The sequence below is a fragment of the Lissotriton helveticus genome, chromosome 1_1 (assembly GCF_964261635.1).
Source record: "Lissotriton helveticus chromosome 1_1, aLisHel1.1, whole genome shotgun sequence".
In the NCBI taxonomy this organism is placed as follows: domain Eukaryota; kingdom Metazoa; phylum Chordata; class Amphibia; order Caudata; family Salamandridae; genus Lissotriton; species Lissotriton helveticus.
In genome coordinates this window covers 598,906,370-598,921,511 of record NC_136057.1, presented here as the reverse complement: position 1 = coordinate 598,921,511, position 15,142 = coordinate 598,906,370, and the positions used below count along the sequence as shown (strand labels likewise).

Genomic DNA, 15,142 nt, shown 5'->3' with positions numbered 1-15,142 from the left:
GTCGACGAGGACGTCACAATAGAGATGAATCCGCTCGCGACACCTTATGACGTCATCGAAGCCACAAAAGGACCTCGTTGGCGTGCTGAAGTCAGTTCCCCTAATTTCCGAACCGTCGATGCTTAACGGTTTTTCTAGGGGCTTTCCATTTTCTTCAAAGAAAACTTTGTATCACTTTTTGGTTTCAGATGGCTACTTCCAGGAAGACCGGGTTTCAAACTCCGCAGAGACTGTGGCAGGCATATGTCGATCACGGACCCGTATGAAGATTGCCTCTTGTGCTTATCTTCGGATCATCACTTTTGATAATGTTGAAGCTGCAGGAAGATGAATCCCAAGGCCATTAAGGAGTGTGAAGCTAAGCTGTTTATGGCTAAAGCCAAATAGGAGAAGTGGGGTTGAAAGAGGACGAAGACTTCATCTTCACATACTTCAAAGTCAAAATAACATAAGAAGTCTAAAAGAAGACATGGCTCTTGGCACCGTTCTTCGAAGGCAAGAGCTTAGAGGTCCAGGTCGCCGACTCCGGCTGAGCGGTCTCAAAGACAGGACTTAGTTTCTCCATCTCCTTCTCCTCGGGTGACGCTGGTTCCATCTCTGTTTCTGGGGTCGCCGCCTTCGCAAGGCACTTAGCTGCATGAAGACTCACGGACTCCAGCTATGTCTCCGGCGTCTAGGGAGCCGTCTCCAGGCCAGGTGGCTTCACCTGTCTGGGCGCGGTCCTCCGGTTCAACCTCCGGTGGTTCCTCTTCAGGAAGGTACGGATCCATATCCTGCTTTTCCTGCTCCTCGGTCAGATTCTTCGCATTTTCTTAATGCGATGTTTGGCATGTTTGCCAGGGCCTCTGCTCCATCTGGTGCGCCTTCGGGCCCTGTGGGTCCTTTGGCTCTTAACCTGGTTGTTCCTAAATTCTATCCTCAAGCACCCTTTATGCCATTCTTGCCGTCGACTCTGGCTTGGCATTTCCCAGCACCAAGGTCCTCCACTCTGACCCCTTGGACTACTTCGGCTGCTTAGTCAGCGCCGCCTCAAATTCGATCAATGTCGAGGTTCGAAGCTGAGGCTCCTTCGTTGATGTCGTTGATCTCTTCACCAGCGCGGCGTGTGGCGCCACCGACGCTGATTTCTAAACAACGCTCTAGGAGTGAGGCACAGAGGCTCCTTCAAGAGGAGGAATATGCACAGAATCAGGAGGAAGGAGAGATTGTTGATTCTATGGATGAGTTTCAGGGCCTTCATGAAGCTAGTGGCTAGGATACTTCTCCCGAGTATAATCTCCCATCTGCAAATGCTGGGGTTGTGCAAGACATTGCTCCTTATCATGTGGTCATAAGGAAGGCGGCTGAGATGGGAGTGACGGGCTGTGCCCTTAGGTGGTTCCAGTCTTTTTTGCAAGGCAGGCAGCAGGCAGTGTCCCTCCCTCCCTATCAATCTGTTTTTACCAATGTCTCGCATGGCGTACCGCAGGGCTCGGCCATCAGCCCTATTCTTTTTAATATTTACATGAAACCCTTGATGGCGGTCATCAAGCAACACAACATTAATATAGCTAATTATGCGGATGATATGCCATTGATTCTCTCCCTTGAGGGAGCACAGTCAACATCTTTAGATGGGTTTCATAGCTGCCTGAGGGACACGACGCTTTGGGTGAGGGAAAATTCACTGCAATTTAATGCATCCAAGACGGAGGTGCTTTACTGTGCCACAGATAGGATTCCTTCAGTGTTGCCCAGTAACTTCTGGCCCTCTGACTCCCCTAATTTGGTTCGGCCTGTAAAGACAGTTCATAACCTGGGTGTGACATTCGATTGTAATCTTACTTTGAAGGAACAGGTGACGAAAGTTGTGGGTTGCTGTCTGACCATCATTCGCTCTTTATGGAAGATTTTTCCTCTGCTTCCTTCTTTGGCGTGCTCGTTGATAGCACGGAGTACCATACTTAGCAGAGTTGATTACTGCAATACCCTGCTTTTTGAGTCCCCAAAATTCCTTCTTGATAGGCTGCAGAGGATACAGACAACTGCAGCTAAACTAGTGTTAGGTTGGCCCAGAAGGTCATCCGCTTCATTGGCCCTGGCTGAGCTGCATTGAAACAGAGAATTAAGTTCAAATCACTCTGCTTAGTATTCAAGGCCCTGTATGGAATGGATCCTGCCTCCCTTCAAAGTAAGTTCGAGTGGTATGTTCCTACTCAAACTCTGCGCTCGTCAGGGGCAAAACTGATCAAAATTCCCAGATTAAAAAAAGTCAGAGCAGGTGGTAGATCCTTTGGGGTAGCAGCTGCAAAGCTTTGGAATACCTTACGTCTTGAGCTGAGACAAATCAGTGATCTCCTTCCGTTTAGAAGGAGCCTAAAAACTTGGCTGTTACCTAAGATTTAGGGGTTTGGCTACAGTATGGCCCAACAGATGTATGTTATGCTGAGTTACTAGAATCAGTATACTTCTCAGGGGATAGTGCGCTTTAGTAATTTTATAAATAAATAATTTACTTGGTCTACAGCTTCCTTCAGCTGCATTGAAATTTAATATTCTTCAACTTCTGAACCGTTGCTTCCCTTTAAGGATGCTTCGATGGAACCAATCTTGGAAGTGTGGCAGAAGCCTTTATCTGCTCCTGCGTTTTTCTCGTTCCATCTCTAGAAGGTACAGGCCCGCTCCTGGGGATCCAGCTTTTTTATCTTCACATCCTACGCCATAGAATTTGGTTGTTCAGGCTTCATGTTCAAAGCAATCTTCTGGTTCTGTCCCTACCATTCTTGGTGATAGGGATTCTAAAAAAATGGAGCAGGCGGCAAAGAAGGTGTTCTCTTCTGCAAGTACGGTTCTTAAATCCACTAATGCATCCTGCCTTCTTGGGAGGTATATCCATGCTTTGATGGACTCAGTCATGCAGCTAGCTCCGAAGGAGGATCGGGCTAATTTCTTGGAAGTCCTTTCTGATTTGCAGGCTGCGTCATGTCAGGTGATTCAATCGGGCCTGGACACTGCTGACTATGTGGCTCATGTGATGGGGTCTTCGGTGGCTGCAAGGAGACAGGCATGGCTTGGGTCATCTGGTTTCTCATCTGATGTCCAGGTGACTTTGCTGGATTTGCCCTTTGATGGGTCAAAACTCTTTGGTTCAAAGGCAGACTCAGCCTTAGAGCGTTTTAAGGACAGCAGGGCTACTGCAAGATCTCTGGGCCTCCAGGTGCAGTCTAGAGCAGTGGTTCCCAAACTTTTGACTCCTGAGGACCCCCTTTGAGTCACCACTGGAAGCCGGGGACCCCCAAGCAAAGAGTTAAATTTCAAATATTAAAACAGTAATTCGAAAAAAATACACATGTGTGCACACAAAACTAATACTCAAAATACTAAGGATTTTGGGGCCAGATGTACGACCATTTCATTTAGCACCCCGCAATTGGCGACACATGGCAAATTGCGAGTCGCTAAATGAAATGTACAACAGTGTGTTTAACACTGTTTGGGATTCCCAATGGGGTCGCAAATTGCGATGTTCATTAATATTAATGAGGCTCTCGCAATTTGCGAGCCCATTGGGAATGCCAGCCCATCCCAGGTATGGTGGCCTGCTGGGCTCTGCAGGCCACCATGTCTGGGACTGCTTTTAAATAAAGCAGTTTTAAAAAGAAAATGCAGTCCGTTTACCAAGCATTTAAAAAAATGAAACGTTTTTGTTTCATTTTCTAAGAGCAGGCAGAGGTCCCTGGGACCACTGCTTGCCCTTAAAAAGTAACTGTGCTTGCTTTTGCAGAGGGGAAGGGGTCCCCTGGGGACCCATTCCCATTTGCAAATGCATTGCCATCTACTTGAAGTAGGTGGTAATTGCGAATGTTTTGCGACTGCCAAACATTTGTACGTGATTATGAGACTCGCTATTTGGAAGGCAATGCCCCTTCCAAATAGCAAGTTGCGAAACGTATTTAGCGTGTCGCAAACAAATTGTGACTCGCTAAATAGGCAATATACATGGCCCAATAGGTTTTTGCATGCGCAATGGGTTCACGAAACCGTTCGCACATATGAAAACAGATTGTACTTCTGGCCTTCAGTATTTAATTTTGAAGTGTGTATATAAAATATTTAAATAGTGCTTGGTCTGGAAAAGCACAAACTTAGGATTCAGAACATAACACAGTGGCTAGCACTGACTTTAACATTAAAAATGTATTTCCACCCAAATAAATCTTTTTAGCAGCATCAGGATAATGAATAACTGGGAAAAACATAAGTTACTAACTGGTACCATGCAGTTTGCAAGCAGCTCTTTGATGACAGTTTATAGGACCCTCTGCTACATTACGATTGTCACTTATAATGAAATGCACAGTAACAAAGGAATCTCGCTGACAAAAGCAGTAACCACGAACCTAATTATGCATATAAAATACAGCTTTTTAAAATGCATGTTACATGTTCTTTGCAGTAGGCACATTAACCCTCTGTGCTACATTAGTTAAGTCACAGCTGCCACTGAACAAAACTCTCCTCAGCTCCAGCAGGTACATTAATCACTGGTATTATCTTGACACTTTTAGTGTTGCTGGAAAGCTGCTAATTATACAAGAAACTTGTCTGTGCTTTTAAAACTGTTGCCCACGGACCCCCTGGGAATGTGTCACGGACCCCTGGGGGTTCGCGGACCCCAGTTTGGGAAACACTGGTCTAGAGGATACGGCTACAAGCGGTATTGTGGACTTGGGAGATCTACTTCCTTTCGTGGCCGCTAGCAATATCATCAGAGCCAGCAACAGCAGAATCCCTTGTACAAGTTTTAAGACAGAATGGAAGGTGCACTCTAAAAGAAGTCAGTATCAGGATTTGCTTTTTTGTATAAATTCTTCTTTATTTTGAAATTCTTTCAAACATCATAGGCACAGCCAACGCGTTTCGTTCCTTTCTTGGCTTTTTTTGGAACTTCGTCAGGGCGATAAATAATAAACTCGAGTCTCCAAAGGAAAAAAGATTCAAAGTGTCATACGGTTCCACATAGTAATCCGTACAGGCCGAATGTGCGTTCTCAAAAATAAGGATAGCGTATAACAGCCTGTAGGTCTTGGGGTTGTCCTGTTTCTCACGTAGCGAGATTAATAACCAGTTTTAGGTTTGGGCCAGCCTCTTATTTGTATTTCGAACGTCGAGGTTCCCCGAAAAGTAATCCCAGCCCAAGTACTTATGAGCAATGCTAGAAACGTAAACTGCAAGGTGCCGAACCTGTGATAGGGTATCGACTCTCCAACCCCCGGCGACTCCTTTGGAGACTCGAGTTTATTATTTATCGCCCTGACGAAGTTCCAAAAAAAGCCAAGAAAGGAACGAAACGCGTTGGCTGTGCCTATGATGTTTGAAAGAATTTCAAAATAAAGAAGAATTTATACAAAAAAGCAAATCCTGATACTGACTTCTTTTAGAGTGCACCTTCCATTCTGTCTTAATATTTTCATTAATTATGCATCCTGCGGCAGCGGATGTTAGAAGTGTTTGCACCACTGTTACTAGGAACTAAATGAATCGTTGTGCATGACCTGGTTTGCTGCTGTGGTCCTTCTGTCTAACCCTTGTACAAGTTGTACAGAGGGAAGAATAAAAGAGGCATTAGGGGAGCAGCTCAACAACAATCCTCCTCCTTTTTCTCTACTTCTCCTCCCGCCACCGTTGGTATATCAGATAAGCAGTTCTAGATCCCCAATCTTAGAACATGTTGGTCCGGTTGGAGGTCGGGTCTCCCACTTTCAACAAGCATGGAGACTGATTACGTCCGATCGGTGGGTCTTGAATCTTGAAGAGAATGGGTATGCCCTTCCCTTTTTGTCATTTCCTCCTCCTTATCCCTCCTCGCCAGGGTTGGTGCTCAGAGGACCACTTACTGCTTTTACAGCCTGAGGTTCTTACCTTGCTGCAGAAAGGTGCAATAGAGGTGGTTCCGGAGCAGGAAAGGGATCAGGGTTGCTACTCCCGGTATTTCCTGATCCCAAAAAGGACGGTCGCTTAAGACCAATCTTAGACCTCAGGATTTTGAACCTTTACCTTAGATAGTAGAAGATCAAAAGGTTGACCTTGGCTCAGGTTCTTCTTGCGCTGCAACAGGAAGACTGGATGGTGTCCATCGATCTACAGGATGCGTATTTTCATCTTCCCATCCTGAGGTCGCATCGGAAATATCTCTGGTTCACGGTAGGGTCGCAAAATTATCTGTTTGCAGTTCTTCCGTTCGGTCTTACTTCCGCACCTCAAGTCTTTACAAAGGTGATGGCGGTGGTAGCAGCTCATCTCAGAAGGTATGGGGTTCCTGTTTTCCCCTACCTCGACGACTGGCTGTTGAAGGCGGAGTCTCCAGAGTTGGTTTCGCTCCACTTGCAGATAACAGCTCATCTGTTGTTCAGATTGAGTTTCTCGATAAATATACCCAAATCTTCCCTGGGGCCTTCTCAGCGCAGCCTGTTCATAAGGCTGGACACTTCTGTGTTTCTAGCTTACCCTCCTCCGCAGAGGATTCTTGACATTCCGGAAATTGTTCCTTTATTTCACGATGGAGTGGTTGTTCCAGTCCTGAAGGTTCTTCGCCTGCTCGGTCTGTTCGCTTCCTGCATTCTGTTGGTCAACCATGCACGCTGGTACATGAGGGCACTCCATTGGTGCCTCCGCAGGCAGTGGTATCAGCACAACGGAGATCTCAGCTAGAAGATCAGAATCTCCAGAGAAGCTGCAGCGGAGCTGACTTGGTGGAGTGTGCAGGGCAACCAGTCTCAAGGAAAGCTCTTTCAGCCTTCTTCGCCGGTGGCCACAGTGATCACGGATGCCTCCACTCTAGGGTGGGGTGCTCATCGGGGGGATCGGGAGGTCAAAGGTTAAAGGTCTCCAGAGGAAAGGTTGCTTCATATCAATCTGTTGGAATTGCTTGCAGTAAGTTTGGCACTAAAGGCTTTCCTTCCTTCCCTTTGCAGTCAGTTGGTTCAGGTCCTGACAGACAACACTACCGTGATGTGGTACATCAACAAACAGGGAGGTGTAGGGTTGTATTGTCTCTGTCGAGAGGCTCTGCGACTCTGGGCTCTGGGCCATCGGATTTGTGTGTTTGCAAATCATCTGGACGGTGTGCTGAATGTTCGTGCAGACAGTCTCAGTTGGCGCTACTCGGCCGATCACGAGTGGCGGCTACATCCGGAGGTGGCCCTTTGCATCTTTCAGATGTGGAGGTCTCCTCGGTTGGACCTGTTTGCCACTTGGGAGAACGCGCACTGCCGGTTGTGCTGTAGTCACCAGTATCCAATGCAGGGAACGTTGGGGACGCGTTTCAGATAGATTGGAGTTCACAACTCCTTTACGCGTTTCCTCCCATACCCTTGATTCCTCGGGTTCTGAGGAAGATTCACCAAGACCGGGCCCAAGTTATATTGATTGTACCGTATTGGCCAAGTAGGGTGTGGCACACAGATCTACTTCACCACTCATCGTACTCACCGCTCCGTCTCCCTCTCAGGGCAGACCTCCTCTCGCAGTCGCAGGGGCAGGTTCTACATCCCCACCTCCAGAGCTTGCACCTTCATGCCTGGAGATTGAACGGGGCACCCTGAGTTTTTTCTCTCTCCCTCCGTATATAGTGGATGTTATTTTATCGTCCAGGCGACACTCCACTAAGTCTGTTTACTCTTCCAGATGGTCCAGGTTTGTTAAGTGGTGCGGAGAGAGACATTGACCATTTGTAGGCATGTTTGTCTAATATTCTGGAGTTTTCACTTTCTTTGGCACAGCACTGTTAAGGGCTATTTGTTGGCTTTGTCGACCTTTCTATGTTTGTCGGACCAGCCGTCTTTTTTTAAGTCCCCCGTTGTCATGAGGTTCATTGAGGGCTTCACAAATAAGTTCCCTCCCACACATGTTATTATGCCTCAATGGGATTTAAATCTTGTTCTTACCTTTTTAATGAGTTTTCTGTTTGAGCCTCTTTATACTTGCCCGTTGAGGCTTCTTTCTTTTAAAAAAATGTTTTTGATTGCCATTACCTCGGCTAGGAGGGGAAGTGAGCTTCAGGCTCCTAGTTCGAAACCTCCTGTTCGAGGCATATGCGCTGCAGATTGTACACTTAGCATTAGATCGCCACCTGGTGTTGGGATCGGATGATTGCCGGTTGTTGTTGTCTTGGAAGAAGTCTTTGTAGTCACGAGATAGGTGACTCCTTGGACAATACTGCACAGGGGCATCGGCTCCATCCTTAGTTTGTTTTTTTCCGCCACTGGGTTCTGATGAAAGTTTCTCCGCTCCGGCTAGAAAAACACTTTTCAAGCACCTCGAAGCGCAAAACTTCCTCAAACTTCTAAAAACTACTTTCGACATCGACTACAGTAGTTTAGACGCCATCAGTTCGATTCTGGTCATCGACGCGGGCCGTTGGGCCTATCAACGCCGTGTGGCCTACACATCATGGACAGAACTCCGTTCAAAAGATGCCCGGTATGTCGAGCAAAATTTCCACATAGCGATCACCACGAGGTCTGCAACTTCTGTCTATCGCCAGAACACGACAAATCTACCTGCACAGCTTGTGCATCCTTCCGATCAAAGAAAACCATCCAGGATCGGACGGCCCGTCGAGACGAAATGAGGAGATCAGCTCCAGAACCGGAAGATATCTTCGATGAAGAGGTTTCGCTCGTTCCTGAAGAAGATTCACCTGATCTCCAGATTGTATCAGAGGCAGACGACTCAGATGACTCCATTCCATCGGGTCAGCGCGTGAGTACTACTGCCCCTGCACCGCATACAGTTCCCAAACCGAAGGCAAAGGTCAGCACTCCGCCCACTGGGCCCAGTCGAGACCGAACACCCGCTTGGAAAGCCCCACCTTCGAGCCCGGCTCCGAAGAAAACAACTAAGCCTTCTAGTGCCTCGGCACCGAGCAAGCCGCACGTGCAGATTCCACCTCTTCCATCAGCACCAAAACCCAAAGCTAGCTCGGCACCGAAACCAAAGGATGGCTCGGCACCGAAACAGAAAGACCTCTTGGCACCGAAGCCTAAAGAAGTATCGGCACCGAAACCGAAAGAAGTACCGGCTCCGAAGCCTTCCACTTCAAAACATAAAAGTGTGAAGCCATCGTCCGACGCCTCGAAGCCGACGACACCAGCTTCCACACCGAAAACACCTTCTTCAGTACCGAAGCCCACTAGGCCTTATTCCAATGTGCCCGTGCCCTCGAACCTGCCTATCAAGGGGAAAACAACACCTTTGGCACCGAAAACTACGCCAAAGGACGTTATAGCACCTCCCAAGGCTAAACACACAAAACAACCTCGGCTGGTACCGAAAAAATCGACGCCCAAGAAGGTTGTACATGAGGAGGAACTTTTCTTGCCAGATCTTAGACAAAAGAAGATCTACATCGACCCAAAAACAGGTCATGTAGAAGCTACACCTCACAAAAAGAGACCAGCAGATGCACCGCCCACACCTGGGGTTCCTGCCAAGAAAAAGGACTGTGCAACATCCCCTATGCACTTTTCCTTTCCTATACCTCCTCCTCCTTCTTCTCCTGTTCCTCTTCACATATCACCTCAAATCTCTCCTGCACATTCTCCACTTTTATCATCACAATCACCTCAACATGATGATGATTAATATAGTCTGGGTGTAGGGGATGATATAGATGAGCCTTTCCCATTCCCCGTGGATGACGTTATATGGGACTTGCCAAACCCACAAAATGCGCCTGATATTCCTGACCCGCAGTTATACCCTTCAAAACTTTCCCCTCCAGAGGATAACATTGGTTTTGGTCATTTGTTAAACAGAGCTGCTGCTTACCATAAAGTCACTATGCATTCTGATGAGGCTGAGGAGGATTTTCTCTTAGATACCTTTGAACAGTCTAAACGGTCTGTTCAAATTCTTCCCATGATTAAAGGGGTCATCAAACATGCTCCAGAGGTATTTAAAGACCCTGTACGCACTAGAATTGTGAACCCAAGAATTGAGAAGATATATAGGCCTGCACCCACAGACCCAGTCTACATTAAAGGACACCTACCATTAGATTCTTTAGTTGTGTCCAATGCTAGGAAAAGGGCACATTCTCAAACTTCTGGCGAAGCCCCCCACCTGACAAAGAATCCAAAGTAATTGATGCGTAAGGTAAAAGAATAGCGGCACAAGCCACTAACATATGGCGTATAGCTAATACACAAGCACTCCTCTCTCGTTACGATAGGGCTCATTATGATCAATTAGAAAAACTACTTGAGCACCTACCAGATCAATATAAAGCTCAGGCAACTGACCTCATACAGGAAGGCAAGTTAATTTCAAATGCCTCAATAACATGTGCACTAGATGCGGCAGACACCGCATCTAGAGCTGTGAATACCAGCGTCATACTTAGGAGACATGCGTGGCTACGCATTTCCGGGTTTAAACAGGAAGTGCAAACTACCATTTTAAACCAACCATTTAATCAGAACCAATTATTTGGCCCAGAAGTGTGAAGAACCGTAATAACCCACTCACTGGGTCTCGGCGACGGGGCAACCGCCCTAGTCTTCCATACCTTGCATACTTAGTAAAAAGGAGACACAGGAGCCTTCGTCTGCAGGAGGAACCCAAATTTATTCAATAGCCCGGGCTATGGAACGGAGTTCCAAGCTAGTCAGAGACAAAACCCAGGAGGCTGCTACTTTACTCTGTAGCTTACAAGCCTTTTATACATTTCTCATAGCATTCTTTTGGCTGTCAGTCCATTGTCCAATCAGGGCAGTGTTTGTAGTTGATAGCTTGATCAAGGCGATGCTTGTAGTTGGTAACCTGGTCAAGGCTTGGTACACAGAGCATTGTCCACTCTGCTTTGATCAGGGCTCTTTCTTTCAGGTCATTGTTCAATTGCCTGATCAAAGCCTGGTCTTTCAAGTCATTTGTTTATTTACCCTGATTAGAGTCCAGCAGTCAGACCATTGTCTAGATAACCTGATCACTGTGTCAAGGATGTTTACTTGGCTGGGAGCAGGAGATGGAAAATGAATCATTCACTCAGGGTGTGAGTGTCTTGTGGCTTTCAGTTGACCTGCAAAGAACAGGGGGGGTTGGGTGTGCGACAGTTCCTGGGCAGAAATGTGGGCTGCAAGATGGTTTTTGTCGTGTCAGTTTAGAATTTCCTCATGCATCAGCAGAAAATGACCAGGTGGGTTGTGTGGACGTGTTTGACAGGAGATGGCAATGAAAAAGCAATGGAGTCCTGGTACAAATGATGTCGGTCAAATGAACACTTTTCCTCAGACCCTCCTTTTGCCATAGAGTGGCAAATACTTCATGAAATGTCAATGTTCATAAGCCCATCTGTTTCTTGCTGGACCATTACCATCATATTAGTGTTGTGAATGCTTGATGGCGGAGGCTTGATGGTCTGGGCACATATAGTACAGAGCACTGGCAGGCACTGAAAACACAGACAGCAGGAGACCAGGACAGCTACTCTTAAGGCAAGGAAGATGAGGACCCTCCAACCCCACTGGGAAAGAAGGCCCCAGATCCAGCCGGTGAGGGACCAGTTGCCTTCATCCAGATGCACTTCGGAAGAGAGACGATGCAGACGTTGGATGGCATCGTACACTGTAGGTGCGTTGTCCAGGATATACACGCAGCAGCTGGAGCCGATCAATTTACATACGCCACCACGATCAGCCAGGATGACGTCCAGGACCATGCGATTTTGGAGCGTTATGAGGCGGTCCACCTGCAGCTCTGCAGTGATGTTGGAGAGGGCACCAGCTGTTACTGTGATGGTGGCCTCAAGGACCCTGGTCAGTCCTCGTATAGCTCGACTGTTTGCCATGGGGCCCCAGAATGGAAGCATACCTTTAAAGAAGTCCCCAGCTTCCTGGCCTGCTGTATCTTCTGCCGATATGACACCCCTACGTGAGCAGCGCAGGGCACCCTTCATTGTCAGATGGTAACCTCCATGGGTGGAATATGTTGGTGGAAGGAGGAAGGCCAGATAGCTGGTACCAGACCAGTTACGGGGGAGCCAAGTGTAGGCGGCAGTCCCCCAGATAAAATAGGTGTTGGGGGATGCCACCAACTTCGGAGGAGATGTGGAGTTTAGTGTCTTAGTGATGTCATATATACTGGTGCCAACTTTCTTAGTCCCTAGGCCATGGATGCAGACAGGGCCTTGTACATTTATGACGTTCAAAGTGTCTCTTTCATTAGGCAGTATCTTTCTTGTGCGGAACCTGGAAAATGTTTGTCGACTGGTGGAATTGAATACTACCATCTCACCGAGCTCATCTGGTGGTAGTAGCAATGTGGAAGAGCTGGTCGGGCAAAAAGGAGCACTGGTATTGCCAGATCTGTTCCGCCAGAAGTCATCACGGAATGTTCCAAGGACAGGATGGGCAGTGCCGTTGACAGTGAAGGCCTCCTGCATCAACATCCACCATGCAAGACAAGACCGAGAGATGGAAAATGGATAAGGAAAGAATGGGACAGGATGTAGCATGGAATGTGGCATCAGTCCGCACACCGAGCAGTTGGAAGTGTTCATGATCAGTTGGTGGTGATGCAACATTTGGATGAAGGTGTTATTGAAAAATTCTGCACGGCGGGGTAATTCGTGGGCTGGTAAGGAATAGTACTGATGTTCTGTGGGAGTCGGGATAGGAGTGGGTGATGTAGCAGGATAGTAGATCAGTAAGAGCCAACCAAGGATTGATAGGAGGAGGGAGACAAACAGCGTCACCACGGTGACCAGGAAGCATCTGCTATGTCGGAGACTTGCATCTCGTTTCTGGATACGGGTGTTTGGGAAGGCGCCCATTGTGCTAAGCCAGGGACCCTTAGTGGCTGTCTGTGATTGGTGGTTGTTTCACCAGATGCAGTGGCCGAGGGCCCTTATGGTTTACCTCAGTCTTAGACAAATGGCACTACTCTCAGCCTGGGAGGATCACAGCTCTACAGCCTTTGTCACCTGGCGAAGTCAAGGGCGAGCCTTCCCTCTGGAACGTAGATCATACCTGTCGGAAGCAGGGACGGTATGATCAGGAAACAGTAGTTCTTGATGCTGAGCAGTGTTAAGGGAGGGCTCCACCCTTCCTTTTAGGACGTTGTCACTCTCCGCTTCAGTGGATGTGGAATGCAGCCTGGCGTCGCTGAATGGGACAAAGTTTGGAACTGTCTCTGTGTCTCCCAGTCCTTCCCTCACCCACTGATCGTAGTTGTTAGAAAGGCAATTCCAGGGGAGACAGAAGATGTCTGACTGACCCCCCCCCCGAGACCCACCTCTCCTTATGGAATAGGCCGAGCGCCGTCGAGAGGCCTCCTGGGCGAGGCTCCTCTCCTACAATCGTAACAGCCGAGCAATCACACCACTACAAAGGGACACCACACGAGAGTAGATTCTTAAGAGTCTTTATATAAAGAAGAAAGCAAAGTTCTCGCTGTAATATGTACAAAGGGATCGAGGGATCCTTAAAGTCTCGGTATCAGGGGGAAGGAGGTAGCGGGACAGTCTTGGTACCAACTGGTAATAGGATACCCGGCGCACAGCTCTCAATCCTCGAGCTGGGGGGTGAAAGGAGCCGCGACGTCGTCAGCAGGGCTCCGAAGATAGTTTAGCGATGTCGGGCCGCGACAGCGTCAGCAGGGCTCTGAGCATGATTCAGCGATGTCGGGCCGCGACAGCGTCAGCAGGGCTCCGAGGATGGTTCAGCGATGTCGGGCCGTGACAGTGTCAGCAGGGCTCAGAGGATGGTTCAGCGATGTCGGGCCGCGACAGCGTCAGCAGGGCTCCGAGGATGGTTCAGCGATGTCGGGCCGCGACAGCGTCAGCAGGGCTCCGAGGTTCCAGGTTCCAAGTATGAGAGTTCTTATCAGGATCAGCCGCGACGAGGTCAGCAGGGCGTCGACTCCAAGATACAACTGGAGTCCTAATCCAGGGCTGGCCCAGATATAGGACTGGAGCTCTTTGATGTCCGGACCCTCACGCCTGGGGGTCAGAGGGGCCGGGATGAGAGTGTCCAGACACCCAGCAGGGGGGTGGAGCCAGCGCCCAGGGAGGCCAGAGGGCGATCGATACCAGGCGTCCGGGGACGGCTGGAGGGCCATCGAAACTCCCCTCCTCTTGGATCCGTCAAGTGGCCACTCTACCACCTGGTCGGATCTTGGTGCCTCGATGTCGGGGCTTCGCTGGGGCCGCGGCCGGGGTCGGGCCGAGGCCACGTGCTCGGGACGTGATGGGCCCAAGATGGAGTCGGGCCTGAAATGGCGGCACGGGGTGGTGGCCGGACCTGCAGGGTTGGGGCGAGCAGGGTTCGCCGGGTTCCAGGGGGGAGAGCCGTGGGTTGACAGGGGGGGCTGCTCTCATCGAGAGTTCGTGGAGGGTAGTTTCAGGGGGGTGACAGCGGGTCGATGGAGGGTGATGTCGTCCAGGGCCTGCCATGTGGGAGGGGTATGACCACACCACGAGGCCGGGTCCAACACAAGTGGAGAGGCAGAGGGTCACGCCGGCAGTGGGTAGAGTGGACCCAGTTTTTTTTACCATCCACTTTCACAGCGGTGCGGGTGGCCAATAGGACTTGGCGGGTTGTGTCCAGCGGGGCTCGAGGCTCTTGGTCCGCTGGAAGTTTCTCACCAGGACCCAGTCGCCAGGTTGGATGACGTGTCCTGGGCCCTCGCTTTTGTCCGGTATGGCCTCGTGCACCTGGTGATAAAGAGTACGAAAGTTGATTGTACCCTGTATCAGTCAATACAGGGTATTCAACATCCGACAGTTTCTTAGGTCGAGGGACACCCCAGACATTGGCAGGCCTCCCGAACAAAATCTCATGTGGTGATAATCCTATCCTGGTGTGGGCCGTTGTTCTAGTGGACAGTAGGGCCAAGGGCAGAGCATCAACCCAAGTGACACCGGTCTCAGCTACTCTTTTGGCCATTTTAGTTTTTAGGATGCCATTGTATACCTCCACTAGGCCTGCTGACTGGGGGTGGTTGGCGGCGTGAAATTTTTGTTTTATGCCTAATGCTGTACAGACATGGTCCATGATTTTAGCTGTAAAGTGTGTCTCGTTGTTGCTCCTGACCAAACGGGGCAGACCAAAGCGTGGGAAGTACTCCTTGAGTAGTACTTTGGCGGTAGTGATAGCAGTGCAGT

The 15,142-nt window shown here is 49.0% G+C and overlaps 1 protein-coding gene across 3 annotated transcripts in view; it reads left to right on the top strand.

The window, feature by feature from the left end:
* Positions 1-15,142, top strand: part of DNAI7 (dynein axonemal intermediate chain 7) — a 931,046-nt gene that overhangs the window by 430,859 nt on the left and 485,045 nt on the right. The gene's annotated exons all lie outside the window — the stretch shown is intronic.